General features: G+C 39.7%; 1 protein-coding gene across 2 annotated transcripts in view; it reads right to left on the reverse strand.

Moving 5' to 3' along the window:
- Positions 1–27,784, reverse strand: part of LOC118278623 (RNA-binding protein Musashi homolog 2) — a 140,571-nt gene that overhangs the window by 54,396 nt on the left and 58,391 nt on the right. The window lies entirely within an intron of this gene.

The following is a 27,784-nucleotide window of genomic DNA, read 5'->3' on the forward strand; positions in this document are numbered from 1 at the left end:
AATCAATTTTGAGTTCTATTCCCTAGAAAATAAGATTGTTATTTGAAAAAGAAAATGCGTATTGATTACTGCTAACTTAATTTTGCAGTTTCTGTATCTCTTATTTTCAAAGCAATAGATGTGAAAATTCATTGGCATAACTGAGAATTAAGTTTGTTAGAAAATTTTGTATTGGAATTTAGAAAATTTGAACAGAAATACTTGTAATGTTGGGGCCACATTAACGGGAAATGCCATTAATATTAAATAAACGTTAGTGTGGCTCCACAGTAAGTAAATATTTGACTTTAAATAAGAAAAACAATGTTTAGCAGAGTCGTATACATAATTGTCACCACCTCTAATCTTCCCGCGGGTGTCATATACCCACCCAACTATTCTTTAACAGAGACTGAACAGCAGCGTTTTCTGATAAACCTGGATCCTTTTTAAACTGCAATCTCCAGCTCGCTTATCAAGAGCGGAGATTATCGCAGCCAGTAGGGCTGATGCCTGATCCGGAGCTGCGAACTACCTAACGGATTTACCGGGACTCCGGCTCGAAAGGCAGAAGTAGGAACGGGGTGGTTTTTAGTCAGTAAGAGTCTGACACTCCCTCTCGCCTCGCCCAAGGCGGGAGAAGCCATTGGATGATTTCTCCCCCTTAAAAAACCCCCCTCTTATGTAGAAGAGGCTCATAGTCCAGCATTTATTACTGTGAATAAAGTTAGTATGAATAGTATTGAAACAATGCGAGGTACCAGGCGCGCAGACCTTGCGAAGAGTATCGCGTTACTATTGTAGACCGCGAGAGTCGGGTGACTCTTTGTGTGTCGTGGCCTCCTAGTACCTGTATATTGTTCGTATGATACATTTCAAGTAAAATATATATAGAATCTTTGTGAATGTATGTATGTATGTTTGTTAGATCATTGTTCTAAAATAGCTGCACGTATTTAGATGTAATTTTTAACGCGAATAGATTTACAAGTCTTGTAATAGTTATAGGATTTGTTTTTGCTTCTTGTATAGAGCAAGGAATTAGACATTATATGTTTTGCATTGTGTAAATATATACCCGCGGGAAGAATAGCGGTTGTGACATCACTACATAGTATAAAACAAAGTCGCTTTCTCTGTCCCTATGTCCCTTTGTATGCTTAAATCTTTAAAACTACGCAACGGATTTTGATGCGGTTTTTTTAATAGATAGAGTGATTCAAGAGGAAGTTTTATATGTATAATACATGCATAATTTATCACCATTGCACCCATGCGAAGCTGGGGCGGGTCGCTAGTACAGGGCAAGGAATTGAATTCAAGTTTTGCATTGTCACAATATACCCGCGAGAAGAATAGCGGTTGTGATAAATATAACACATCTTACTAATATTATTAATGCGAAAGTTAATATGTATGTTTGTAACTCTTTCACGTCGAAAACAGCTGAAGCGATTGAGATGAAATTTGCAACAGAGATAGTATGGTCTGGAATAACACATAGGCTACTTTTTATCCTACGGGAACACGGGCAAAGCTGCGTTCAGAAGCTAGTTTTGTAAATAAAATATCACTTGATTCGAAATTGGTTTTCAATGTGAAATAAAATACTTCCTACCCAGTAAGCCGGCCGGCCTTAGGCAGGTGGGGCGAAGCCCTACAACTGCGCGAAGCCCTACCCACTGGTATATCAAGTTAACAACCTACCGCCCTACTTACTTACCTACTACTTATTTTAATACTTTAAACTGGTTTCACATCAACAGCCTATAAGTGTCCACTGCTGACCAAAGGCCTCTTCTCACAATGGGAAGGTTTTGTTTCGAATTTCATCATTTTTTATTTTCTTAGGGAAAATAATACTTTCGAAGATATATTGATTTGAAATATCAGGTGATGTCGTTTCTAGGTACGTTTTATACGTAGAAATGACGTATTTGCTCCCACTCCTAAACTTTGTTTCGTTTTATCTAAGTATTGTTATTTTATATGACAAAATAAAAACATACGTGTCTAATATTTTTTCATTACCTAACTGACGGACTGAATAGATTTTTAATTTTCATACCCCGTCATCATCCCTATTAGGATTCACATCAGATAACTTGATTCTGTAAGATCTTAGTCAGCTATGCGGTAATATATTCAAGTGCAACACTAGACACCCTCCCTGCTGATACCATCAAATATAAGCTGGCGTTTTATTATTAGTTAAGGTTCGCATACACTGAATCTCGCGGCTAGAAGACGCGCGGTTTTTTATTATTAAACTATCTGACTCGACAAACTTCGTACCGCTTCAAACATTTTTTTGTCTCGCCTTTTAAACCTGCCCCTGCCCTAAATTTCACAAGTAATTTAAAGTCAAAATTAGCCACATCGGCCCAGCCGTTCTCGAGTTTTAGCGAGACTAATAGACAGATATATAGAAATGGTTTAATTACGCTTGCCTAGTTTGTTCCTAGGAATTCCACCTCTTTCCTGACGACAGAATGATCTTATATTTGGTACACATTCTTAATCTTGATGACTATAAATAGCTTTAATCTATTTTTTTTACACTTGTGTGTTTTTAAGTGTGGGAAAGCGATGCTTCAGCTGTTGGGCCGGCTTGACCAGAGTGATACCACGGCCGAGCAGAAAACCGATGTGAAACAACGCTTGCGTTGTATTTCGTTGTGTAAGTGAGGTTACCGGAGGTCCAATTACCCAATCCCCGATTCCCCAACAACCCTTAAATTCCTAACCTCCAAAAGGCCGGCAACGCACTTGTAACGCCTTTAGTGTTTCCATGGGCGGCGGCGATTGCTTGCCATCAGGTAATCGGTCTCCTCGTTTACCGACTTATACCATAAAAAAACTACTTCCATTATGGATATCAAATGAAAGGGCTTGATTAGCAGAATAGGGCTCATTAGAACCGTTTAACATATTTTTTTATGTATTACTAGTAACAAGAACACAGACATAACTCACGCAAGTAAATCCACATGTAAAACCTACTTGTACTACAAAGTGTACCTTTTAACTTAGCCACATAATTTCAGAGACCTGTTGTGTGTGTGTTTGTAGACACAACAAGTAGTTCGCGCTAATTAGCAACAAGGCGTACGCACATACGTCGTACGTATGTCGTACGTACGTCGTTTGTTATATATTAGTAGACGAGTAATTACTTTCGCTGTTATTATTGTATTTTCATGGTTTATGTAAGTTTTGCGAGTGATGTCGGTAATGTGTGATTTTCTATTGTATTTATTTTAATTAGATTTATGTAAGCGATCTTGGTAACAGACTTACAAAATAAAATAAAAATATGCACGATTTTTTATTGTCCCGCCTTGGCCAAGGCGAGAGGGAGTGTCAGAGTCTTACTGACTAAAAACCACCCCGTTCCTACTCCTGCTTTTCGAGCCGGAGCCGCGGTAACCCGCTAGCTAAAAAAAACTACTGATCTGATTTGAATAATTCTTATGTTGTTAGATGGGCCATTTACTAAAGAAGGCTATAGGCTAAAAGACATCACGCTTTGACCAATAGTAGCCGAACAGTGGGTGAAAAATTAGCGCCTAAACCACTGTACCAATTTGAATAATTATTTTTGTGTTAGATAGTCCATTTATCGAGGAAGATTATAGACTATATAACATCACGCTATTATTAATAAGAGCCGAGCAGCGAGCAAAACGCGCGCGACCAAGCTATTATAAAACAATTCCCCACACATAAATCACAAAAGAAAAATCAATACAGGAACTCTCAATATCCTAAAACCACTCACAAAATTTGCTAAAATACTTAATACAATCTTTTCACAGCACACTTGAGCGACAAAAACCGCTTGTCGCCCGCGCGTCGACGCGACAACTACGAGTGTGTAGCGACCCTTATCGCGACTAATCCCGCGCGAAGAATCGAACACCACTTCAGTCCAGTGGGGCTAAAAGTACCATAAGACGCTCTAGTGCCACTCTAGTACCAGTCTAGTGCCTCAGGGTAGCTGAGCATGCCCTATCTTATGTACCTAGGCACTTTCTTAACTTTTAAATCGCGATAAAGCAAGTGCTTAGAATGCATTATAATATTGGAAGATTTTGTTATAGCTGTTTGAGCACGTTCGCAGATTTCTGATTAGAGATGATGTAGTTACCGTTTCCCCTTTTTAAACCCTTAAGGGGTAAGCTTTTCTATAGAGAAGTGCTATGCTACGTCGTCGCTGTGAATGCGTTTGGCTTCCACCAATCATATTTATTGGTATACATAGCTTAGCACTTGTGGAAACGGACTCAGTTAAGCTATGTTTTTTATATGGAATGATGCGTGCTATGGATGGTTTCCCTACTATCGATATATTGCATACTCGAGCTGCGCATCTTTTTCGCTCAACTACATAGCTTAGTATGTATCAGTGGAAACGGTCACATAGTTTCACAGCTTAGCTATTACATCTTCGTAGCATAGCTACATAGCAGATCTATGGTGGAAAAGTATTGGCTCGAAAAGCAGGAGTAGGAACGGGGTGGTTTTTAGTCAGTAAGAGTCTGAAACTCCCTCTCGCCTCACCCAAGGCGGGAGAAGTAATTGCATGATTTACCTCGCTCAAAACAAAAACTGCATAACTCTATTTAAATGATGTAAAAGCATAGTTACACTTTTCGTCTCTGAATTCGGTTAAAAGCAGTATAATACTTTCGTCTACCCTACTTCTCTTTATAAATACGTAGATAACAATTAAACTATCAACGCCCCCCTTCTCCCATAAAGCTCAAACAATCACAATATAAATTCAATTCGTGTGTAATTCTATCACACGACTGCTGACGCCGGGTACGAAGCGAGCGTAATGAGGTATTTCATTAGGCGCGCAGAAATTACGAGGCAGTCTCACCTCGCGAGTTACACGTATGTATGTAACGTACTTAATGAAAGAATTGCTTCTTTGTCGTTATGCGCGCCTGGTACTTGACGTGACGAGTTGAAATAACTTTTATAGCCATTATCATGAGTCAACCACCCCTAAAATACTTTTTAAATAGGAGTTTCTTAGTGCGATTTAGCCCCCAAGGCGAGAGAAGTCATTGGATGATTTTACCCCCTTAAAAAAATATGATTTAGCACCTAAACAAACTCCTTACGTGAGGTTAAGTGCTATAAACATATTATATCTATCACATCAACAGTCTATAAGTGTCCACTGCTGACCAAAGGCCTCTTCTCACACGGAGAAGGTTTGAGCATTAATCACCACGCTTGCTCAATGCGGGTTGGCGATTTGAATCTTATAATTAGAAATTATAAGCCCAGGTTTCTTCACAATATTTTCCTTCACCATTTGTCAGTAGATAACAGAAAAAAAAGGAACATCACGCTTTTTATCCCCGAAGGGGTGTGCAGAGGTACACATTGCACGTAATGCCACTATACAATGTACACTCACTTTTCACCATTTGTGTTATAAGTCCCATGTTATAGGGGGTGAGCCTATTGCCATACTGGACACAATTCCAGACTCCGTGCTACTACTGAGAAATTTTCGAAAAACCGAAAAATGCCCAGTAATAAGTATCACTGCCCGACCTGAGACCGAGACCCCTTGTCCGGCAGTCGCACTTGCGACCACTCGACCAACGAGGCAGACATATAACATAATATATCTAAATAAAAAGTACCTTTAACCGACGAGCATGGAAAGACTGATGACTGTTGATGAAGCGAAAGAGGTGTGTAAGATTCGTAGCAATTGGCGTTCCATTGTCTCTGCCTACCCCCATGGGAGATAGTCGTGAGGTTATGTATGTATGTATGTATGTATCTAAATATATCAGACTCGTGACGCGACGTCGCTCCGACTCTGATTGCGTCAATATAATCTTATTTATTTATCCTCATTAAATATATTATCGTATACTAGCTATTGCTGTGGCTTCTCTCGTCATGTATTTTATATTTTTTAAGATAGTTTTGCTCACACATAATGTTAAAAATAATCAAAGACAAAGCATTTATTTCAATTAATTCTAAATTAGGCACTTTTGAAACGTCAAATTGAATTGTCCATCAGTCTGTCAGTCAGTGAAGCTAGATTCCAAACTGTAGTTTCGAATGGAGTAGTTAGTATGTATTTCTATTTTAGCTGTTTGAGGTCACCCGTTTATTTGAGAGAGGAAATCATCTAATGGCTACTCCCGCCTTGGGCGAGGCGAGAGTCAGACCCTTACTTACTAAAAACCACCCCGTTCCTACTCCTGCTTCGGTACTTACGGTTATGTATGCATGTCTATATTTTGCTCCTGATTATAATCTATCTCCCTATAAAAACTACATGAAAATCAGTCCAACAATTTCGGAGATTTACACAAAACATAATAAATTCTAAAAATAAAATTGATTTATGTTCCAACGCGATGTAGTATTTTATGAGCTTCCCACTCAAGTTTGTTATTATTTTAATTTGAGTATTACAAACAGACATAGTCTACTATTTTTATATGTTTACTAGCTCTTGCCCGCGACTTCGTCCGTAGCATAGAATATCGAATAATAAATAGTAAGAATTTGAGTTCATTTTTTATTATTTATTTTTTCTAAAATAAGAGTAGTCTATGTTACTTCTCAGTTTATCAGCTATCTGCCAATAAAACTCCCGACAAAATCGGTCTAGCCATTTCAAAGATTAGCCGAAACAAACAGATAGACAAACATTTGTAAAAAAATCGATTTAGGTATATGTAGTAAAAAGCCCGGAGCTGCGGACTACCTAGCGGGTTGACCGGGGCTCCGGCTCGAAAAGCAGGAGTAGGAACGGGGTGGTGTTTAGTCAGTAAGATTCTGACACTCTCTCTCGCCTCGCCCAAGGCGGGAGAAGTCATTGGATGGTTATTTCAATATTACAAACAGACACTCCCAATTTTAATTTAGTAGTCTAGAGATAGCTTTCCACGTGTTTCCTACAATTAGAAAAAAAAATCTTCAAGATATTTATATGAAACGGTGATGACAGCTCGTTTGAAAATAATTAAATTATTTGAAGGAAATATATATCTTTCAATTTATATATTATTCTTATATACGACTCACGAGTACTTGGCAACGGTCACTACTGAGCTAGGGGTAACGGGTTCGATTCCCGACTCAGGCAACTGTTACGGAGATGCATGTAGTCTGAAGATTGTTTAAAATGTACCTGAAACAAGTAGAAATATATTTTATTAGTAAAATAATAATTATAAATGTGAAAGTTTGTGTGTATGTTTGTTACTCAATCACGTCAAAACGGCTGAACGGATCGGGATGAAATTCAGTATGTGGCGACACATGACAGATGACAGAAGTCGGCAGAGTGGGGAAAGTCGTCCAATGACTTCCCCCGCCAGGGCGAGAGGGAGTGTCAGACTCTTACTGACTAAAAACCACCCCGTTCCTACTCCTGCTTTTCGAGCCGGAGCCCCGGTAAACCCGCTAGGTAGTCCGCAGAGTCGAGAACGCGAGCGAAGTAGCGTGTAGAAGTTAGTTTTAGTAAAAAAACACGTCTCCGTGCCACTGTCTGGCGATTTCATGTAACGACGCAATGGCGTCATAGGCAGCTATAAATACATGCGCGGGAGTCGATCCGACGATCGATATCGACGCATTTAATTAACATGTGGATCACTAGAGAGTTAGTATTTGCGCGCGACTTCGTTTACGTATGAAAAACTCCTGGTTCTTGACATGCCTGAAGGAATTTTGGGAAAATATCCACCATTTTTTTATGGTATAAGCCGGTAAACAAGCAGACGTATCACCTGATGGTAAGCAATCGCCGCCGCCCATGGACACCTAAACACCAGAGGCGTTACAAGTGCGTTGCCTGCCTTTTGGGGGTTAGGAATTTAAGGGTTGTTGGGAAATCGGGGATTGGGAAGGGGGGTAATTGGGCCTCCGGTAACCTCACTTACACAACGCAAGCGATGTTTCACGTCGGTTTTCTGTGAGGCCGTGGTATCACTCCGATCAGCAGTGCCGAAGCATGGCTCTTCTCTGGTGTTTCAAGTGTCCATGGGCGGCGGTGATTGCTTACCATCAGGTGATCCGTCTACTCGTTTACCGGCTTATTCCATAAAAAATAAACAAACATACAAACTTATAAGTATGAACATACATACAGAAATATTATATCTTTCAGAATAATCCAGGAAATGCAAATATTAATTAATTAGATGGAGCGAGCGAAGTCGCCGGTACGAATATAGCAAGCCGCCACATCTTAATGTACCAGGCTGACATGAGGCGACAGGTGGTCACTAATGTACCACGGCCGACGTATTCGACTAATTGGCTGCCTCTAATTATAATGACTACGGCTAACTCTTCGCCCGTGATGAATCCCTGGTAATCTGTCTGTCAGTATTTTCTGTAAAAGTTTTTTAAACTGCCAGTCAGTCTGTCAGTGACAGTCTTTTACTGGACTATAATAGTCCCTCTCTAAACATGGTGATTTCCTATAATCTCCACACTTGGCCGTAATCTCCTGGTTTGGAGCTTATCGAATTCGGTTGTAGTTGCAGTTGCACACTTTCCTACATGTTCTGAAAACCTTCTGGAGTTGCAAATGTATTGTTTATGACAATCGAGCAGACGGATCACCTGATGGTAAGCAATCGCCGCAGCTCATGGAGACCCGCAACACCAGAGGCGTTACAAGTTCGTTGCTGGCCATTTTAGAAGGATTGTAGAGGTAAGGAATTGGGCCTCCGGTAACCTCACTCACACAACGCAAGCGTTGTTTCACGTCGGTTTTCTGTGCGGCCGTGGTATCACTCCGGTCGAGCCGGTCCATTCATGCCAAAGCATGGCTCTCCCACACTTCATAAAATCATAATTTATGTAACTCATATTGGCCCATATAGTACACAACACACATGAATATAATTTCGCTGTCTGTCTATAAATACAACGTCCTTGTCTCATCGCCGAGTAATTGACGAGTAGACGGTAAAGCTGTCAGATTGGCCGCTAGCTAGCTACTCTAATTAGAAATACGTTTATATTTTGTGGTTAGACTATTTTAATTATTATGTTATCGGCTTACTCACGTAACTGTTTGACGAGGAACTCGACTAGTTTCAAGCCATGCTTTTTTTTTGAGGGGCGAAAATCATCCAATGACTTCTCCCGCCTTGGGCGAGGCGAGAGAGTGTCAGACTCTTACTAACTGAAAACCACTCCGTTTCTACTCCTGCTTTTCGAGCCGGAGCCCCGGTAAACCCGCTAGGTAGTCCGCAGCTCTAATAATCCTTTAAAATTATTCAATTTATGGCTTTATACGCAACGCAACGTCACGCCTTTTATCCCCGAAGGGGTAGGCAGAGCTGCACATTATGGCCCTTAATGCCGTTATACAATGTACTATGTACTTTTCACCATTTATTTTATAAGTCCCATGTAATAGGTGGTGAGCCTATTGCCATATACTGGGCACAATTCCAAACTCCGTGCTACTACTGAGATATTTTCGAAAAGTCGAAAAAAGCCCAGTAATACTTTGCCCGACCTGGGAATCGAACCAGAGACCTCTTGCTCGGCAGTAGCACTTGCGACCACTCGACCAACGAGGCAGTCGATGGCTTTATAAAGCACATCATTATATACTCATAGTATCTACCTACGTATGTACGACCTAGGATACCTAGATTTGTGAACAAAATACTGAACAAGGCGCCACGCCGCTCAGTCGCGCGGAACAGCTGATACAGCGTACAGTACGCTCACATGAGCTCTGTTTTTGTCCTTATCACCGCGGTTGTGTTCAATGAAACGGCAATAACCTAGGTTCACACTCAGTCGCCCGGAGATTTTTGATAACCTACCAACAGCAAGTACCAATATGACATTTTCCGAGTTACATGTACTTTCTAAGATTATTTAGACACTACTGACAAACGGTGAAGGAAACAGTGTGAGGAAACCTGGGCTCATAATTTCTTATTATAAGTTTGAAATCGCCACGCATTGAGCAAGCGTGGTGATTAATGCTCAAACCTTCTCCGTGAGAGAAGAGGCCTTTGGTCAGCAGTGGCCACTTATAGGCTGATGACATAAAAAATCAGAGCTGATAAATAGGAGCTGATCAGTGAATGAAATTTCAGTACATACGTATCACTACATAGTATAAAACAAAGTCGCTTACTCTGTCCCTATGTCCCTTTGTACGCTTCAATCTTTAAAACTACGCAACGGATTTTGATGCGGTTTTTTTAATAGATAGAGTGATTCAAGAGGAAGGTTTATATGTATAATACATGCATAATATATCACCATTGCACCCATGCGAAGCTAGCGGGTCGGTAGTTTATAATATGGGAATAATGTTTACATGAAACTTTGGCTAATGCGCGTTACTGATAGATTAGTATGAAGTACAGCGTATGTAGTGAAGGTTGCGAAATGGATGGGACGATGTTTTTAAATAACTTACTGGAAAATTAATGTATTTACTTATTGTGTTGATAGTTGTAAGTATATTTATTTATTTGATGTAAGTGCCAAGTTGGTGTAGTGGTCATAAAGACGACTGGTAAACTATGTATCTCAGGTTCGATTACTAGGTTGGGTTAAATACTTAAATTATTGTTTCAGATTTTTTATTTATTTGAAAAGTAAACAGCACTTTTTTTAACGTTGCTCTACACTAGGATATCCTCCTGTGTCGTGTTTGCGTTTACAAACATACAAGTTCACATACACATGACACCCAGACCCGGAACAACAATTTGTGGATCGCACAAAGAGTTGCTCCGTGCGGGAATCGAACCCGCTACACGTTGTACCGGAATTAGGTATTTTAATTAAATAATTCTTTTTAACACGTATTTTTATCCAACCATCCACAAAATTATACCTGAAACTCGCTCATTATACCAAACTAGGTACCAGGCGCCCATAACTCTCAAAGAGTTCAATAGACGCCCCTTGGAACGCGAATAACTTACACATACACACACACCGTTCGTACAATAGGGGAGTAGGGGGGATAGGCAATAATTCAGGTAATTCACTTCAACGGGCCAATCCCACTGTAAAGTAAAAAGTGATAAATTTTCCTAACCATTGTACCCGTGGCGCCATCTCTTATTTGCAACCCGTAAACTGGAGATTGGATGTAAATCTTTGGTGTCAACTGTGCAAGTAAAGAGGGTGCTGTGTTTCATTAGATTGGGGCGCGGGGAATGTCTAATTTTATTGTGTGACAAAGAATGTAATGTGAAGATTTTATTTATTTTATCGCCTTTGTGATTTATTTCTTTTTTTATGGTATAAGCCGGTAAATGAGCAGAGATCAACTGATGGTAAGCAATCGCCGCCGCTGAAGGACACCCGAAACACTAGAGGCGTTACAAGTGCGTTGCCGGCCTTTTGGGAGTTAGGAATTTAAGGTTCGTTGGGCAACTACCAATGTGTCTTTTTCCGAGTTACATGTACTTTCTAAGATTATTTAGACACCACTGACAAACGGTGAAGGAAAACATTGTGAGGAAACCTGGGCTTATAATTTCTAATTTATAAGTTTGAAATCGCCAACCTACATTGAGCAAGCGTGGTGGTTAATGCTCAAACCTTCTCCGTGTGAGAAGAGACTTTTGGTCAATAGTAGCCACTAATAGGCTATTGATATTATATGTATATGACTAACTGACTTGATATTACAAAAATGCATATTTTACTTTTTATAAAAACGAAAAAATACACATAAATCGATCCTTTATTCCGCCTAGATGCAGTTGCTCAATAAACTGACTCTATTTGGTGCCCATTTCTCAAAAACTGCTGCACTATAACCGATACCATCCATCTTTCCCGCTGTTTATGAATACACCGCCTATTGTCCGCCGCGCCCCGTACGGGGATGATCTATGGGGGGTGGGTATGCCTGGCATTTGGGCAAACCGTAATAATGGCAGGGCAAAACCAATTCGCCGTCACTTCGGCTATTTTCGTGTGTTTCCGGAAAATACATTTTGAAATGGATGCAAAGTTAGGTTTTTTATTTTGTTCGTATTTGAAAAGACTGATATTTCTGTGATAGTGTGGCGACACTCTGACAAGTGACAGATGACAGTAGTCGCACATAGACTATCGACGAGCAAATCAATGGATGACGTCACAAATACCCTGCATCGCACATACGATGTTTACATGCGAATTAACACGGATAGAAAATCCCAACGAACAACCGTTGGGCAGAAAGCCCGCCAGGCATGATCACCTCGCCTGGTCGGAGGATCCTCCTTTTCTTAGGGAACTTTACTCTCTGTTCCCTAAAGTGGTGACCCCCGACGTGAGTGAAACCAACCTTCACAGAGCAGATCAGCACCGTCATCCTCGTCGCCATCTACCTCACCCATCACTTCTCCGCTGAGCAGTTATCAAATCGCAGCCAATCAGCATCCTCGGCCTCATCAGGGACCACCACACGCTACATCGAAGATATGCAGCCTGGTTCTTCCCTACGGCCTCATCAGCGTCTAGGCACAGCACTCTGCACACGGTCTGAGGACGTCTTCCTCCCGTCAACGCAGACGCCAGCCACTACGCACCTACCCTCGCAGCATTAATTCCCCGACTCACCGTGGGACACTGCGAGCCTCACTACTCCGACTAACTGGAGTATCACCCTGCACCGCGCACCCGACTCACTGGGCATTTAGCGGCACAGTTCCGACTCACTGGAACTAGGGACATTCTTCACTGGCTCTGGCACCGCTCATCTCAAGCATCGACAGCCGTCTCAACAGGATCGACCTCCGGTCGGGGGAGTGATGTGGCGACACTCTGACAAGTGACAGATGACAGTAGTCGCACATAGACTATCGACGAGCAAATCAATGGATGACGTCACAAATACCCTGCATCGCACATACGATGTTTACATGCGAATTAACACGGATAGAAAATCCCAACGAACAACCGTTGGGCAGAAAGCCCGCCAGGCATGATCACCTCGCCTGGTCGGAGGATCCTCCTTTTCTTAGGGAACTTTACTCTCTGTTCCCTAAAATAGTTTCTTTTTTAAGTCTTTGACAGCCAATAGAAAACTGTTGAAGGCAAATCCTCCGCTAACGTCGGTCACCGGTGACCACCACGGCGTTCAATGTGTTAAAGAATGGTTGGCAAACGAGCAGACGATTCACCTGATGGTAAGCTATCAGCGCCGCCCATGGACACCCGCAACACCAGAGGAGTCATAGGTGTGTTGCCATGTCAGTGTTGTGTGTGTGTGGTAGTGTCAGTGTTTCGTTTCAGCGTAGTTAGATAGGGATTACTGACACTATTTAGGCTTTCTTAGATATTGACATGTTATTTAGTGTTCATTATTATGTATTGTGGCAATATATGACAATCAATGCTACATGACAGAGGTCGCACATAGTAGATCGATCCAAGCCGCTTGTAGTAGCTAAATAAGTGAGTTTTTTTTTTATATAAAAACATTGCCCCACACTAGGATTGTCTCCTGTGTCGTGAGTGCGTTTACAAACATACAAGTTCACATACACATCACACTCAAACTCGAAAAAACAATTTTTGGATCACACAAAGAGTTGCTCCGTGCGGGAATCGAACCCGCTACACCGCACCAACCGTGCAATAGGTATAACTACACCAATAAATCTGTGCTATACATTATCATGTAATTACAAAATGACTCACTAGAGGTCGCCCCCTCCATTCCCGGCTAAAAAGCCCGGTACCCAAGTCCATACGTCACTCGCATTTATAACTAATTAATAGTCGGTGTATTGTGCGCCCCCTGTATAACAGCGGTCGGCGATCACCCTGTATTGTAGTCAAACTCAATAATTTTAATGGTTTGGCTCTGGGTTTGATTTATAGAGCTGAAGTATTTCGCTCATTGTCTACGGTTGTGTAATTGTTTTATGGGGCGGTTAGAGAGGCTTATATATTATTATAGCTAGAGCCCTACATACAATGGTTGGTAGAAATTACAGAGCGCCACCTACTACGCTTCTTTTTTATGGTATAAGCCGTTAAACGAGCAGACGTATCACCTGATGGTAAGCAATCGCCGCCGCCCATGAACACTTGAAACACCAGAGGCGTTACAAGTGCGTTGCCTGCCTTTTAAGGGGTTAAGAATTTAAGGGTTGTTAGGGAATCGGGGATTGGGAAGATTGAACCGGAGGGTGATTGGGTCTCCGGTAACCACACTCACACAACACAAGCGTTGTTTCACGTCGGTGTACTGCTCGGCCGTGGTATCACTCCGGTCGAGCCAGCCCAGCAGTGCCGAAGCATGGCTCTCCCACACTTAAACTTGAACAATTCTAAACCTTTTTTAAAGAAGTAATTTCTACGTTAAACTCGAGAATGGAACTCTAATCATTTAACTAGCTAGCAATTGTAAGGCATTACACATTAGTCTGAAAACACATGTAGCAAGTATAGGAACATGAGTTTCAATTAAAATTCTCATTAAGTACATAATGAAGGCGATAGACGCGATAAAATGTAATGTGGACTGCTTGTATATACATACATACAAACGTATATACATACATTGTGTTAAAGTAGTTGTTTAAAAACGTAGTTATTTTAAAAACCTTTTTTAAATATTTAATGCGTGCCTAATGGATAGAAGCTAAAGAAGTATTTAAGGAGCGCAGTAGGTGTGTAAGTGTGGGAGAGTCATGTTTCGGCACTGCTGGGCCTACTCGACTGGAGTGACACCGACGTCGAACAACGCTTGCGTTGGGTGAGTGAGGCCAGAGGCCCAATTGCGGGAGAAGGGGGTCCTTCGAAATCTTCACATTCCCCGATCTAACCATCTATAAATTCCCAATCCCCAAAAAGCCGGCAACGCACTTGTAACGCCTCTAGTGTTTCAATTGTCCACGGGCGGCGGCGATTGCTTACCATCAGGTGATCCGGCTGCTGGTTTACCGGCTTATACCATAAAAATACTATAGGACTCGTATAATAATGTCTGGCGAAAAGTTACACTTATTTATACACATATACAATGTGTACATTTCAACATTAATTACCATTTTCACTCAAAATATAAATAAAATGGTATAGTTGACATTCCAGAGGTGACTTCATATTTCATTGTTAAATGAGTATTAAGTCCAAGCACTAAACGCTAAGTTATTCAATTTCGCACCATAAACATATTAAATTAAGTTCCAAATTCCATTCACCTGCACCTCTCCACTAAAAGTCTTAAAACACAATTTTAATTTACTTCCACTAAGAAAATTAATAAAATAACTTAATACCCAAGTTTGCTTCGGCCGGAAACCGAACCGACGGCCCTCGTAAAGTATTATTTACGAGCGATGCCTGGCAAGACGCCAACCTCTTGCATGGCACACTACTTCACGAATATTGTGCGAAATTCTAGGCTTTTCTATTTAGTGAGGCATGCCTCGCCCGGGACTCGAACTGGCACCATGTGACGGGGTATTAAGTAGTATGATATAGTGGCATAGTTCGTTTGTTAAGAATTTTGAGAAACAATAACGTCTCATACTTAAACCGGGTGTAGTGTGAGTTATTTTAGTGAGAATTATAATAGAATAGGAAGCTAACGGTAAGCAATCAACGCAGCCTATGGATATTCGCAACACTAGAGGTGTTATTAAAGCATTGCTGACATTAGAAGGGTGAGAGAACAAACCTCCTCACGCCCCAAGCCATCGCGAGAGACACTCCGGGCGTCGGGGATCGCCTGACATTCTTCGGCCTGCGTAAATACGGGTCTGCGAATACGTTCGTGTCAAGAGCCATCAGACTACCACAGATGGGGCCCAAGAGAACCCATATAAACCGGAGCTGCGGACTACCTAGCGGGTTACCGAGGCTTTGGTTTAAAAAGCAGGAGTAGTAACGAGGTGGTTTTTAGTCAGTAAAAGTCTAACACTCCCTCTCGCCTCACCCAAGTTGGGAGAAGACATTGACGATTTTCCCCTCAAAAAAAAAAAAAAAAAAAACACGTCTCTTTCTCCTAATCTTACGAAACCCGCGGAAATAGCAACGGTAGTGAACAAATATATACCTGTCTCTATCACACGCTTAGACTGACATAAACATCATAATATACCGCCGACGACAAACTCCGCGATGCATTTCTCTGACTGCCATCTCTCCGATAACTTGCCTCCAAGTTAGGAAGTAGATGGCTCGCCGCGAGGCTGGAGCTATGAATAACTTGACTAGATCAATAGCACGTGGATATGGGTCAGGCTAGACTTGGCTGTTCCGAGGTGTGACGTCATGTAGGAGGCTGAGGGAATCGGCGGTTAATATTCATTGTTTGAAAGCTTTTGGAGGTTATTTTTGGCAGAGTATTTTACACAGAGAAATTTTTGGTCAAATTGTGAAAGGTCTGGAGGTTTAAGACGTTTGCTTCTCATGCATGAGAGTACAGGCAAGTACCAATGTGATTTTCCCAAGTTATATGTACTTTCTAAGATTATTTAGACACCACTGAAAAACGGTGAAGGAAAACATCGTGAGGAAACCTGGGCTTATAATTTCTAATTATAAGTTTGAAATCGCCAACCCGAATTGAGCAAGCGTGGTGATTAATGCTCAAACCTTCTCCGTGTGAGAAGAGGCCTTTGGTCAATAGTAGCCACTTATAGGCTACCTACAGATCTACCATATACACCTATGATACACCGTCTATTCCCAGATTAACATTAAGTAAACTAAAATATCAAAATAGTCAATCAGGCCCGTGTAGGAATCAAAACTGGAACCTTTACCTTGACCGGGCAATTGTGCTTAAAGCTACTAATCTCAAAATTTATCTAAATCATTCAATAAAAGGCTATAAAAGCCATTCACCAAACAAATCCCACTTAAAACAATTCCCATTTAAAACAACGCCATCTAGTATCTGACACCAGTAAACATAAAACAAAGTCCGCCACTTAGCGCCTTTAATAGATTGTGATTGAAAAGTTAAAACACAAGCGATGTAAGCCTCGGCCGTCGGTCGGAAGCTGAGACACAATTGATTTGATTATCTTGAGCTGAACTCTAATCTTTGTAAGTCGTTCACGATTCGAGTGTTAAGCAAAACTTGTATTGTTTATTTAAGTACTAAAGTGGTTCTGTTAAAACGATATTTTCGGGTTGATGTGAACGAATGAAAATCAACACAAATGATGCAACAGTTTGAATGCGGGCGCGGTGGCTGGGTAACCGGCAGCCAGGCAACGTTTAGCGGGTTCGATTCCCGCACGGAGCGACTCTTTGTGTGATCCACAAATTGTTGTTTCGGGTCTGAGTGTCATGTGTATGTGAACTTGTATGTCTGTAAACGCACCCACGACACAGGAGAAACTCCTAGTGTGCGGGAATCGAGTCCGCTACACGTTACGCGGCAACCAGTTCCCCAGTCACCGCGTCAACCGTACAGTCAACATTGTTTCGCTGGTTCAAATTAAATAAAACACTGTTGAGCTAATATTTAGAAATCAATTAACCTAAACTATATCTCAGGAACTCTACAGTAAAGCTAGCTACTTTTATAATAGCTACTCAGTATCGCTCGGTAACTGGACTTTATAATGAAAGAGGTTGGATAAGCCATAGTTCGACAAAGTTGTTTGGATTGGCTGCCGGTTAACTCGTTTATGTAGGATCGACTGTAAGATACGGTATACTAACTAAGCGATCGGATGTAAAGCAATTTGATTCGGGTTGGAATTTTTCTTTGGATAAAAATATTATAGTAAAGGGCGCGCTATAAAAGAAAGGAGAAGCATATATTATTCCCAGCCGTTAGTAGATATAGGTTGTTAAACAAATTCATACGAGCGAAGCCGCGGGCATCGGTTAGTAACCACTATGTGAAATGACTCACATTTTTGTGAGGATTGAAAATCGAAAACAAAAATTTAAAACTGTACAGATAGGGCTGATGCCCGATCCGGAGCTGCGGACAACGTAACAGGTTACCGGGGCTCCGGTTCAAAGCAGGAGTAGGAACAGGGTGGTTTTTAGTCAGTAAGAGTCTGACACTCCCTCTCGTCTCACCCAAGGCGGGAGAAGTCATTGGATGATTTTCTCCCTAAAAGACTTCATTTTTACATTGCTAATACAGGTAGATGTTTTTACTAAGGACATAATTTCTAATAACCAGGGCATCAGAAACCTACAGCATATTCTTTTGATCCTCTTCGTCTATGGCGGGAGAAGTCATTAGATATTTTTTCCTCCTCAGAAAAAAAGAGAATCAAACGGCTCTTTAGTGAATGTCTGTTCATCATCAGTTAAAACTATAACTACAGCAATTACTCAAATCAACAAAAGAGACTTCATACAAGATATGTAACACGTAAAACATGAAAGCCACCCAGTAAAGTGGCAACAAATCAAAGAGCCGTTTCTTCGTCATACAATATTCTGGCGGAGTGCCAGTGTCCGATCCTCTGTGGAGGTACTCCTCTAATGCACGACAAACAACGCCTCCCTGCAATATTTACATTATGAGTAGTTCAGTACTAGGTATATGGGGAAATGTGAATATTTGTCATTTCGTTTTAATAGTGTCGCTGTAGTTTTAGTTGTGTGATGACAGTAGTGTAGAAATATCTGTAACCAGTTCACAACCTCTACTCTTCCCGTGGGTGTATCCTACCCAAACAACTTCAGAGTTTAAGCCTAAACCTAAACTCTTTAAAATGAAATTCTTTAATTTTATGGCAAGAGTACCAACTCACGGTTGTGGACAACAAACTATATATAATATAAAAAATACATAGTTTTTTCTAATTATGAAATTTTGTGTGACTAATGAATGTCACAGTCATAGGTAGATAATGGACCAATACTTTTTTATTGAATAGAGGACAAACAAGCAGACGCGTCACCTGATGGTAAGCAAGCAGCGCCACTCATGGACACCCGCAACACCAAAAGAGTCAGGGGTGCGTTGCGGGCCTTTTAAAAAGGAATATACTACATATTATAATATTAAAGCTGCTACCACTTTACTATGATACCAATAAACCTGACGTCCGAACTGTAATCAACGAAAAACACTAAACTACTCCCGAGTAAAGCACTTTACAACTTCAACTTGTTACTAGTTCACTATTAATGGCTATTATTGCAACTAAGGCGAACAGCAGTATGTGTGTGTGTATATGTGTATACAGCGTGTAACATAATACCCATATACATCAAGAAGCACTGAAGAATACAGGTTGAATAGAATCTCTACACAAAGTTTCAGCTTAAAATACGTTTAAAAAAATTGGTACCAAATACTTGGTGTCGCATGGTTCTTGATTTTATAAATCATACAAACGTATCACAACACTACAGGGATCACTCGCTAATATTACGAAACATTTCTTCTGTAAATCTGATCGCCTAGTACCAGTATCTACCTAATTTTGATGTTCGGTTTCTGGAATTTTATGTATTGGAAAAATTCATAACTTCGTTCCATGAAAACATGAGTTTAAAAAACCCTTCCCGTATCGTTTGTTATGTTGTCTAGAAACCGTGCACTTGATATGTATACCCCCTCTTTGTTACACCGTGTATATGTGTATGTGTGTGTAGCCAATAACTCCGGTGCAGCGGGTGCAAGTAAACGCTCCTTGCGCGATACCTCGTCACTAAATTAATGAGCTAATGTAGACGCCCGTGGGACGTAGGTACGTAGGTATAATATATAGGTAGTATGGATATTGTGTGCATATGAATAAGGTATAGATTTGGTGGAGATGTATATTGTCAAAGTCAAAATTATTTATTTTAAATAGACCAGGGACCTTAGTCTGCTATTACAATTGTGTCAGAATGGCAGCTATACAACCTACATAGCTCCGTCCCTCTTGCACTGCTCAATGATCAACCATTCTGACACAATTGTAATAGCAGACTAAGGCCCCAGGAAGGCACTTTTGAACGTCAAAGCAAATATAATAATATTAAAAATGTCTGTCTATCGGTCAGTCCTCTAATTGTTCTATTTGCTCGTTCCAAAGTGTAGATTCCTATGGAGAAGAACGAGCAAGATACTCCATAGTTTACTCTTTTCCAATCAGGTTAACACAGCACAGTGCACAATTCCAGACTCCGTGCTACTACTGAGAAATTTGCGAAAGACCGAAATAAACCCAGTAATACTTTGCTTGAACCTGAGAATCGGACCTGAGAACCTTTGTCTAGCAGTCGCAGTTGTGACCACTCGACCAACGAATAGTCAAAATCATTTACAACTTAAGTCAATACATTATATATACAGCATTCTTTTGATCGACCATATTACTGAAATTTCGAGCTCTATAGCCATACTTGTAACCACTCCAACAACGAAGCAGGAAGACAATTTACATTCAACGTAAACATGAACGACAACTTTATAAGCCTCCGTCTTAAAAAGGAAAATACAAACAAAGTAATAAATAAATAAATCACGAATACCGAGCGGTCATTACACGAATATCGAATCAAACAAAACGGACAGCTTCCACAAAAGTAATTTTACGTAAACTGGTGTCGGAAAAGTCTCGAGCGATGATCGCACACATCCGCCGCCGCGCCCGCGCCAACTCAATTATCCCACAATTTTGCAACAGCCGCACATCGGCGCTACATGTCGGAAGCTACACTCTTCGATAATTAATTTAAAATGTAAAACCGATCGATCAACAGCCTGCGACAACCGCGCGACTAGTCGCATGTGTTCGGTGATGAACGACTTGTCGATACACGCGGTCGCGTTGATGTAAGCTCGCTAATTTGTATTCCATTTGTGAATTAGCGACATCTGTTAGTTGACACCGTGAATCATTATGATTGAATTAGTACCGCAAATTATGGTAAGTGTTTTCGTCAAAATGTAACGTTTTTGTGTCTTTCTTTTTTAGTTTAATTGTAAATTCAAATAGCGGGATGTAAACGATTTGCATAATAAAATAAGTAATGGAAGAGAGACGCGAAGAAAATTGAATTGTAAAACAAGAAACAACGCTGTACCACATTTTATGCAAATAAATATAAATAATGAATGACTGAAGAAATACTTAACCTAGACACGGTTGGAATGTAACAGGAATTTATACTCTACACCGTATGCATTAATAATTATTATCCAATAAATCATCACACTCGCTCATAAAACAACGTTAGTTTACAAGTATCTGCCGATAGATGGCGTTGTTCTATAAAAAACAATAGGTACTTTTAACTAGTATTCTCTTTTAACTGTACCTTGTACAAGTTAGTTTAATTGTATTGTTTTAGAATTGAGGTTAAGTGTTGACAGTAACTTATAGTCATCGGCTTTCTTTGTGTAAAGTATATTGATGTATCACTACTTACATAGGAACCGTTACATAGTAAGTATATATAGGTAGGTGCCACATAGCGAAGAAATATATAATTTATTAAGAATAAAGTAAGTAAAGATATGTGCAAAATATTTTACCGTTGATTTTGAGTTATATGTACTTTCTAAGATTATTAAGACACCACTGACAAACGGTGAAGGAAAACATCGTGAGGAAACCTGGGCTTATAATTTCTAATTATAAGTTTGAATTCACCAATCCGCATTGAGCAAGCGTGGTGATTAATGCTCAAACCTTTTCCGTGTGAGAAGAAGCCTTTGGTCAGCAGTCGATCATCAAGCTTTACTAATTTTGTTTTTATAAGATTTTTAAAGTGAATACAGTGTAATATAAACATAAAAGACACATTGGGACTACGTATTGTGTAGGCACCTGAAGTGTTATTTGTCTTTGCTTGCCGTATTTTAAGTTCCTTTCTCAACATTTCTTTATTATAAAAATAATCTACAAAGCTCTTTTCACGCGTGACCAAAGCAAATAGGGATTCATTTCATAAAGTGCCTTACCACCTCCTATACTGCGGTAACACACACCTCCTTAACGATTATGGGCGCCTAGTACTTCAAGCGTAGATACTCGTATCTATACCTATATGTTCACGACCGCGTCGTTAGGAGCCGGCCAGTAGCCATTTGTCAAATTGTCAGGGCACAGGTGTGACCACACGGTATGGGTAGTACTTTATACCTAGGTCTTGTTAGGTATGCTAGGCATAAAGATTTAGGCTTAGTACATTTTGAAATTTGCCTGTAGGTGAGTGAAGTTCAAGTATGTATTTAGGAATTTAAGAATCTCTTTATTAAATTAATGAAATGTAAGAAATTTTGTGAGTATGTTTGTTACTCAATCATTTGACTGCACGGTGACTGGGCAACCGGCATGGCTCCTATTGGTCATAGCGTGATGTTTTATAGCCTATAGCCTTCCTCAATAAATGCACTACCCAACACAAATAGAATTATTCAAATCGGACCAGTAGTTCCGGAGATTAGCGCGTTCAAACAAACAAACTCTTCAGCTTTATATTATTAGTATAGATGTTAAAACGTTAGTATTTCATGTTTTTCAGAAATAAAATAGCGTATCTGCAACGGAAATGAGAAATTACGTACATTTAATGATACGAAGTACAAATTCATCTCTAAGATTGAGGTTATGAGACGCGACCGACTGAGTTATACGACAAGATTACATCTCGAGGTAGCGACCAAAATATTTACCAGCATCTAGCAGACGAGTAGATGTGCATTAATTTTGTAGAAATAATCTCATCGTGAATTATTTTAAGTGTGGGAGAGTCATGCTTCGGCACTGCTGGGCCGGCTCGACCGGAGTGATACCACGGCCGAGCAGTACACCGACGTGAAACAACGCTTGCGTTGTGTGAGTGAGGTTACCGGAGACTCAATTACCCCTCTTCTCATTTTTTCCAATCCCTGATTTCCCAATAACCCTTAAGTTCCTAACCCCCAAAAGCCAGCAACGCACTTGTAACGCCTCTGGTGTTTCAAGTGTCCATGGGCGGCGGCGATTGCTTACCATCAGATGATCCGTCTGCTCGTTTACCGGCTTAAATCATAAAAGTTTCATACAGGTAAAGCAAGATCAAGCGTGGAAGACCAGATGTATTACCAGATTGAAAAGCAGGAGTAGGAACGGGGTGGTGTTTAGTCATTAAGAGTCTGACACTCCCTCTCGCCTCGCCCAAGGCGGGAGTAAGTCATTGGATGATAATCCTCCCACAAAAAAAAAAGGAAAAGATTGTGGAAATCTATCTTTAAGAACATAACTTTATAATCTAGAATTTCTGTTATTACGTAGTATAAAAACCAAATCAATAAATATCTACAGAGGTACCAGGGTTTCATAAACAAAAAGTAGGTCGCCTACATTAACGAGAAATCTCTTCGACTGTACCTACAGCCTACAGTAGAACAATAACCCAATAAAATTAATTATTGTCGAAAATACGTTGGAAATCCTATTCGAAATGCCGGAACGTGACTAATGGAACGGCAACCGAAACACGTACGAATTTGTATTTATTTAGCTCCGTACAACTCATCCACTCCTAGTACCCATTTACTATTTGGAAGTACCAGGCGCACATAATTGGGTAGTTTCCTAGGTCAAAAATAAATTATTACAACTTTTCAATACAATAAAATATTAAAAAATAATCACACTCTCATTCCTTGATGAACTATTTAAGTTTCTATTTTTTCTAGCTAAATTTCTAGAAATAAGTCTGCTATTTGACGTCAAAAACTTATGACGTCATAACGCACTATTTCATACAAAGTTCATAGAAAATATCGTTTTTGACGTTTCGAAAAAAGTATTGAATTTGACTAGTAGGAAACTAGCCTATTGTATTGGAGTTTACTCTCAGTTTCTGCCAGGGACATGGCCGTGTTCCCATAATCATCATCAACAACTTATAAGTGTCCACTGCTGACCAAAAGCCTCTTCTCACACAGAGAAGGTTTGAGCATTAATCACCACGCTTGCTCAATGCGTGGCGATTTCAAACTTATAATCAGAAGGTATCAATGCCTCTCTATAATAAACATGGTTTTAAGTAAATTATGAAGATAATTGCATAACTTAATGCATTATTTATCGAACCTAAGACCCAGTACCTACTAATAAGGAAACATGAATTTCCTGCATTTACCACGGCGGTAATGTAATATCGGGTAGCTTCATTCATATACGGACAGACAGACAGACAGGATAATTTATATTATGTATACATAAATGTAGAAAGGATGGATGAAAGCAGATTTACGAAAGAAATATACAAGGCGGATATTAATGGGGCCGTCGGTAGAGGGCGCCTTAGACGGACATATAGCGACCAGATTGGCGATATATTAAAGAAGGGCCAAATTAAAAGATTCTTGATGTATAGTCCGGTCAAATTAGACATTCGGTGCTACATAAATTCGCAACAAGCTGAATTTTGGTACAATTGTTCAAAACACGATTATAAACAATAGCTGAAAGTTCCCCATCATTCCCGTGTGTGGAAAAAAGTTATTCAAGGTCAAATGTCAAAAAAATGAGTTTTTCGCGATTTTCAGCAAAACGGTAAGTTTTATCAGAAAAATACCTCAGACTAAAATTGTAGATCATTAAATTATCTATAAAAAATATATAATACTTTTTTCTCACGAGACACCGTTTCGGAGATATCGCAGTGTAAAAAGTTGTAACAGTTGCAATTATCATAAAATGCACACGTTTCCACGCCACCTATGAGGTAGTGTACTTAGCGCGTTTTTTAGGGTTCCGTAGCCAAATGGCAAAAAACGGTACCCTTATAGATTCATCATGTCTGTCTGTCTGTCCGTCCGTCCGTCCGTATGTCACAGCCATTTATTTCCGAAACTGTTGGGTGTACATAGTTGAAACTCTGTAGGTTGATGTATTTCAATAACCGCTATTCGAATTTTGAATAAAAATTCATAAATTTAAAAATTAAAGGGGGCACTCCATACATGGAACTGTTTCAAAAAAAATTTTTTTTCAGCTAACGTATCCGTTATGGATGTCTATGGATAGGTCTTTAAAAAAGACATTAAGGTTCCTAAAACCATTTTTCGTCGAAATCAACCGTTTGAAAGTTAGACGCTTCCAAAGTGGAAAAATTAGTGTCGGGGTGACACTCATTTTTCCACTTTGGAACAATGAAGAAAAAAGTATTGATATATTTTTTATAGATAATTTAATGATCTACAATTTTAGTCTGAGGTATTTTTCTGATAAAACTTACCGTTTTGCTGAAAATCGCGAAAAGCTCATTTTTTTGACATTTGACCTTGAATAACTTTTTTTCCACACACGGGAATGATGGGGAACTTTCAGCTATTGTTTATAATCGTGTTTTGAACAATTGTACCAAAATTCAGCTTGTTGCGAATTTATGTAATTTCACCCTAATTTTTGGTCTAATTTGACCGGACTAGTAGGCCAAGGTTACTTTTAAATACACCCTCACTGTGGATGTTCTTACTTAATGTATTCCTTATTTTAGTAGGAAATTACCGTAAAATTTACTTCGGCAAAACATTTGTTGCCGTAGACCGTAGATTATTCAAGAACATGGTCTAATTGGGTAGTACCTATCATCGGTCAAAAATAAATTATTGCAACCTTTCAATACAATAAAATACTCAAAAATAATCACACTCTCATTCATATAAATTTGATGAACTACTTAATTTTAGTTTTTTTTCTAACAAAATTTCTAGAAATAAATCTGCTAAATGACGTCATAATAGAGTATTTCATACAAAGGTCATAGAAAATATCGTTTTTGACGTTTCGAAAAATGTATTGAATTTGACTAACTAGTAGGAAACTAGCGTATTACCTTAGAACACGGCAATTGCCGTAGCAATGGCGACTCTAGTTTGGAGAGTATTAAAATGCAGAAAACCAATAAGAATAGTTCAGCTTTCAATACCCCGCCCTACTTCAGTCCGGGTCTCTATGAAACACTGAGACGGACCACCATTAGATGCCAGTCACTATTGTGCAAACTCTCGACGTATAGAGCAAGAAAGCATTCGATCGAGTCTACACTACTATTGATACTTAAAGACTCTACGTAGAGCCGACTTAGTAGCAATTGTGTAGAGTTCTAGATGAATGGAAAAAAAAGAAAAAAGCGTAGGCTTTAGTAGGTCTTTTTAAAAGCCCGGTCACAGAAAATTTTGATTTTTTTGGGTATATAGGGTGACAGGTAATTAGTGAACGATATTTAAACACGTGATTGTACTCGTGATTACAAACAACTTTCACAAAGAAACTTTTGTTATATACTCATTCGTTTTATTTTTATCATGATAACAAAACATTATTTAATGTTGAACTTATAGGAAGAGGGCGCTGTGTGCGCCTTTTTAAAATTGGTGTTTGTTTGTTTGGACGCGCTAATCTCTCGAACTGATTGGGTTTGATTTAAAAATTATTTTTGTGTTTACCAAGAAACCGTGCGCAAGTAGCCAGTAATTAATACCAGTCAATGTGATAGGGGTGAGACTTCTAACCCGTTAAGGCTGAGTTCTACGTCTAATTTTATCGACAAAAGTCGGGGGTCGAAGGGGTCGAATCCCTTCCCCCTAAAAATTATTTTTTTTACTTTTTTTGATATCAAAGGTTGTATGCGTCGTAGAAACAAAAAAAAACGGCAAACGGTAGCTAATAACCTTGGCTATCTAATTCATTACTTTTTTCATACGTTTGAAAATGTTTTGGTGAGAAAAAAAATAATTTGTGAATTATTCTTACCGAAAAAATCACTATTTTCCAATATTTTCCATTAGGGGTTCAACTCCCCATATTATTTTTTTTGTCGATAAAATTAGATGTAGTACTCAGCCTTAACGGGTTAGAAGTCCCACGCTTATCACATTGTATAATAAATACATCATTAAGTCAGTCTGTTTATCAACAAATATCACTATGTGTAGAGCCAACAGTCTCCCACGACAAGCAAAGTGTGGCCACTTCACTTGTAGTAGTCGGGTTCGAGTTTTTCGAGCGCCACTCCGGTGCAAGTGACGCCCGGTCTCATATACTAGCTATAGGCTATAGTGATGTTTTTAAGTCTATGTATAATCTGCACTTTTTTATGGTATATGCCAGTAAACGTGGCAATGGATCACCTAATGGTAAGCAATCACCGCCACCCACGGATATCCGAAACACCTATCGGTTTAAAATTGACATAGTTTCCATACAATCTTTCATCCCCTACTTTATCCCCTTGGCAGTAGAGTTGATCAAAATCCTTTCTTAGCGGATGCCTACGTTATAACATCTACCTGCATGCCAAATTTTAGCCCGATTCATCTAGCTAGTAGTTTGGGCTATGCGTTGATAGATCACTACGACAGTCAGTCAGTCACATTTGAGTTAATATTTAGATTAAGTATACATTGTTCACGATACTTCCCGAGTTATCCAATGGTTGCAAGTGTGAGGTCTAGCTACGATTGTCTAGCGCGATGTTCATGTAGGCATCTAGGCATTTAGGCGTACTTTCTCGAAATATGTCGTGGAAGCTTGTCTGCCTTAAGATATTGCGAAGTGGTTGTATGACAATGCGAGCACACGCTCTGCTGAGCCCACTCGGCGCATAGCGTGAGCACTCCACCAGACGAGTACATAGCACTTATGTATTGAAGCTTATGTATTAGAAAAGTACCAAATATTTTACATTTGAAAAAGTATTTATTTATATTCATCGCGCCTTTTATACCTGAAGGGTTAGGCAGAGGTGCTCATTACGGCACGTAAAGCCGCTATACAATATACACTCACTTTTCATCATTTGAGTTATATTTTTAGAGTTTAATATTAAAAGAAAAAAAAATATGTCCCATGTAATAGGGGGTGAGATTGCCTTATACTGG

Source organism: Spodoptera frugiperda, chromosome 24 (genome assembly GCF_023101765.2).
Source record: "Spodoptera frugiperda isolate SF20-4 chromosome 24, AGI-APGP_CSIRO_Sfru_2.0, whole genome shotgun sequence".
In the NCBI taxonomy this organism is placed as follows: domain Eukaryota; kingdom Metazoa; phylum Arthropoda; class Insecta; order Lepidoptera; family Noctuidae; genus Spodoptera; species Spodoptera frugiperda.